The following is a 5358-nucleotide window of genomic DNA, read 5'->3' as shown; positions in this document are numbered from 1 at the left end:
TCTTAGAAAATATATCGTCTGGGTGCTTATTTAAAATTACATGATTTTATAAAATAAATTATAATTTTAAAGGTTGAATACTAATTTTACATGCTTCTTTGTTTTAACGTAAATAATTTTTGTCGTAAAATAGATTTATGGAAGTCATTTTTCAGGAAAATATTTTTTGCTAAAACCATTTTCGATGTTTGGCGCATATGAAAAATCACAAATAATTTTTATATTTTCATTTAATCATATTAACTTATAAAAATCAATTTTTATTCGCAACATACAAATATTAATATAAATAATATAAAAATCACTAGTGACGAGATTTCATTGACCAGTAAGATTCCGACCACTTTCACCAAATTCTGACTACTATTGCCGAATTCCAGGATAAAGGCCAGAATTCGAACAATTTCCTCAGAATCTGGATTGGACGGATTCCCGTGAAGGTGGCCGGAATCTGGCCATTTGTGCTGGAATCCGGCACAGAACGACCGTTCTGGCCGGAATCCAAATGTTCTAGCAAGATCCCGACTAGATGGTTGAAATTCGACCATTCTGGTCATCAGAATCAGGCTGACCGGATTTTGGCGAAGGTGGTCGGAATCTAGCGATAGTGACCAGACGTTGTTGGATTTCGACTTTAGCCAGATTTTGGTGATGGTCGACTGCTTGAACGTGAAGGTCGACGACGTCGTTTAAAAGATAGTCGAATGTGTTTGCCATCTAGGGAAAATGATATACGCTTTTAAAAAGCGTGAAACATTTTCTGAAATTTACTAACAATTTTTTGTCAAACGGAAACCACTTTCCGGTTGACTATTATTTTCACTCCCACCAAACACCAGAAAATGCCGAAATCATTTTCTAGAATTATTTTACACCGAAATAAACAGAGCATAAATAACATTTTTAAAATAAATAGTATTTTACTTAAGAGCACTCACAATGGTTTATGTAAATTTTTATACAAAATAGTAAACTAAAACCCATTTTTGCTAACTTAGCTAACCACATTTCAAGTTTTACTCCAATAGCTTATCTAAACTCATTCTCTATTTTATTAAAATAATAAATTTTAGAATATTTTATTCATTTTAATTAAAAACTCTTCTCTACCCAAAAAACACCAAATAAAACTCTCATTTCTATACTCTAGCAGCATAATCACCAACCTATTCACTATCATCACCAACACAGTATCATTGAAAAACCATCACAATAAATCAAATAACAATCATGAATCACAGGATTTGAGAAGCAGGTATCATTTTTTAGGATTGAATAAGCTATGAGCCAAATATTACTTCAAACTGAAAAACTTTGCAAAAATAAAATAGAATAAAAATAAAAATTGTATTTTGCTTGATGAAATAAACCAGCAGCACATTGGCTTTATATATTGGAGATGAACATCTCCCTTTTCTCTTACAGTACATTGAATTTTTCTTTTTATTGTCCTTTTTTTCAAATGTTCTTATTTTTTTTTTCTTCAAAGTGACATTTTTCTTACGGTCATATTTTATAATGGTTGTTTCATTAAAACGGTCATTTTTCTAATGCAATAATTTTTTAACTATCATTAAATTTCATTATTATCTTGCACCATGCTATAGAAAGAATTGCAATCATGGAACTGTTTATATTGTAGAGACCAAGTTTGATTAACACTAATATCAACAATGAATTTGGAAAAAATTGTAAATGCCAATACGGGGTTTTTTTTTTTTTTTTGAAGAAGTAAAAAATAATTACTAATTAATTATAATCACAACCGTGAGAAAAGAAGGAAAAAAATAAATAAATAATAAGGAAAAGAGAAAGAAGCTGAAAGGCCCAAAAGAAATATTACAAAAAATATGCATTTATGTATATTGTAACTCAACAAATCCAAGACAAATCTATTTTACATTTTTAGTAGAAAAAATGATTATTGTACAACTTTAACAACTTTTTTTTAAAACTAACCATTGAATCTGTTTTCCTATATTTGGGACCTAAATATTCAATTGTTGATCTTAAAAAAAGTTATTAAAGTTGTATAAAAATTGGATTAAAGTTGTTAACGTATCATATCTCTTTTAGTAGAAAATGAGATTGAGAGTTTTTTTATGATTTTGCTTAGCTATTGTAACTAAAAGTGCGAGATAGATAATCCATTAGGAATGCTCTTAAAAATATATAAAAAGTAGGAATGAAGTCCAAATAGTAATTTTTATTTGGAGGTATGAATTTACAGTTTCGTCCTTAATCTTTCTTCATAATAGTTAAAATAGGAAGGGTTATTTTGTCTTTCAGCATTTGCTTGGACTGTAAAATTACTCTTTTTACCTCAATTGACCCTCGGTGAGTTAAAAAATCTTTTGGGTATTGTTGTCTTTTACATCAAAATTACTGTTGTGCCCTTTACTTTGGTAAGAAGTGGTTTGTTTTTTAAGAGATGTTTTGGTCTTTTCATTGGTGTGTTAGTTTTATGTTTTTGTCCCTTCAAAAGATAAGGTGGGCTTTTTTTTCTTTTTTCTTTTTTCTTTTCATATATGAAATTAATTTTGGTAGATTTTTTATCTGGGGGGATTTTTCGGCTATTTGTTTTCCCTGAATTTTTTTTTGGTCCAGTGTGCATTTACCGTTTAGGCCTTATTAGTTTTCACATGAATCAATTTTTTTTTTTTTTTTTTTTTTCTGGTTTCTTCAGTATTTCCCCCTTTTTTCTCTACCCCTCTTTCTTTCTTCTTTCCGCATGTTCACTCCTCTCTCGACCAAAAATGTGTTTTACTCTGTTCAAATTCTTGTGCCAAAATTGTTTTGAATTTCCTTCTTTTCTAACGCCTACCATACCGAATGATGATTTCTTTTACCAAATATATCCACAAATCGCGGGTTTTGTTTCACATTTATGTATTCATCATTTTGCTTTCTATTTCTTTCTTCACAAATGCACCGAAGTCTTCATTGTTCAACTCATCAACATCCCTGTAGATGTAGGAGATGAAACCCATAAGATTCTATTGAAGAGATTTTATGAGCCGTGCCCTAGAGCGCAAGAGTTAGAGCCTTGTGCAAGAGCACAGGAGCCAATGTAGGGCTCATGTGTTAGAGTGATCCAGTGAAATTTTCCAGCTAGCTAACTTGACGTATCTCCCTTTGCTAACCCAAATTATTCATTAGTGGTTGAGTTCAAATTGTATGTGTGAGCTATTTGGATTTTTATTTTGGTTGTTTCCTAGCATTCGACAATCTTTAGCAACTCTTATATATGATAATCTTTTTTTTTAATCACCTCATCATAAATAAATGTATTATTTATATGTTTTGTTCTACTTATTTTTTGAGGTTCACATAAAATTTGAAGTCTTCAATTGTTATCGACGATATAATCATCATTGCCTTTGTTACGTTTTAAGGTAAATTTACTTAAAGGAAAACTACATTTTTTCAATCTTGCCTCCAAAGTGAAAAAATTTACAATGCACCCCAACCAAGTTTTAAAAATTTGTAATATAGCCTATCTGTTACTTAAGTCCATCCTTTTTTATGGAAATAGACCCATGTGTGATGCATGTGGGGTTTTTAGAGTAATTTTTCTCGAAATATCCCTTAAAAAAATCATTTTTTTTTCTATTAAAAAAAATGACTAAAATAATAATAAAAAAATCCCAAACCCTTGGGGGGTGACCCAACCACCCACATTTGGCCACATGGGGGTGGCCGAACCACCCCTATTTGACTGACCTGGGGGTGGCAAACCACCCCTATGGCCCAAGAAATTGCACCATTAGAGTGGGACTCACAACATGGTTGGATCCTGTGCCATGGTTTGAGATCTCGCATGATCCGAGGAGAAATAGACTCAAAGAGGTTGGTGGATCCGTATTGGAAGACGAAGCCTCAACATGCTGAGTTGGCAGAACCAGAGAGCCAATTTTGGCCAAAGGTCTGAAGACATGTGACGGTGACATACCGGGCAAACTCGAATCACTCAAATCGGATCCTGATGGGCTACCCGAGTTTAGGTACAGACACGAAGCGGCCGCACCGAATCCCGTACCCACACCGACACTAGCCGATCTCTTGAGAGGTTGTTGTGCATGTGCGTCGTCGCTTAAGTCTTTGGTCATGGACGAGCATTTGGGCTTGAGGGTGGAGTTCCAGTGGTTCTTGATGGTGTTATTGGGGCGAGCAATGGTGGCCCACTTGTTGCCGAACCTGGCATGGGCCCTGTGATGGTCTTGTCCTCCTCCGAGAAGGGTCGGTGCTCCATCTTCGGGGAAAGTTGGTTGCACCAACGTAGACGGCAACACTTGCTGGATCGACCAGGGATCGACTTGCTTATCAAAGACTAGTTTCTTGGGCCATAGGTTGGGACGAGTCGTTTTTTTTTTGTTTTTTTTTTATATGATTTTTTAAGGGATATTTTGGGAAAAATTGCTCTAAAAAACCCATGTGCATCACACATGGGTCTATTTCAGTAAAAAAGGATGGACTTAAGTAATGGATAGGCTACATTGCAAAATTAGGAAACTTTGTTGGGGTCCATGACAAATTTTTTCACTTTAGAGGCAAAATTGAAAAAGCGGTGAAACATTGGGGAGGTAAAGTGTAGTTTTCCATTTACTTAATCGATTTTTCCCTTACCTTATTGTCGTGCCATCTAATTTCAAAAAATTCATACAACACATGCCAATATATTTCTTTCTCCATTTTCAGTGTACTTTAATTATGTTAGGTATCTTTTGATCACTAATGCATAAATTTTGTCATGCTACATATTATTTGTATGGGATTATATTGACTGGCAAAATGTCTATTCTATCTTTTCAATTGATTTGCACAACATCAAACTTTCTCTACAAACCAAAAAATTGTAGTTGCACATCCATGCAATATGTTAGTTTCTACATCAACTGACCCAAGTAAGATTATATATATATATATACATATATGTGTATGTATGTATATATATATGTATGTATGTATATATATGTATGTATGTATAATATATATACATACATATCTATACATACATATATGTATGTATACATACATACATATATATATATGTATGTATGTATACATACATATATATATATATATATATATATATATATATATATATATATATATATATATATATATATATATATATATATATATATATATGTATACATACATACATATATATATACATACATATATATATATGTATGTATGTATACATACATATATATATATATATATATATATATATATATATATATATATATATATATATATATATGTATATATATATATACAACCCATTCCCAAATATTACTTACAGTAGTGCTCTTGCCTCTGAATACAACCCATTCCTTGATCCTTCTCATA

The 5358-nt window shown here is 32.0% G+C and overlaps 1 pseudogene; it reads right to left on the bottom strand.

The window, feature by feature from the left end:
* Positions 1-3743: 3743 nt before the first annotated feature.
* On the bottom strand, positions 3744-4366 carry LOC133856726 (transcription factor MYB44-like; annotated as a pseudogene).
* Positions 4367-5358: the final 992 nt, after the last annotated feature.

Source organism: Alnus glutinosa, chromosome 14, assembly GCF_958979055.1.
Source record: "Alnus glutinosa chromosome 14, dhAlnGlut1.1, whole genome shotgun sequence".
NCBI lineage: Eukaryota > Viridiplantae > Streptophyta > Magnoliopsida > Fagales > Betulaceae > Alnus > Alnus glutinosa.
Note: the sequence above shows the minus strand (reverse complement) of the source record. Positions and strands in the feature narration are given on the sequence as shown.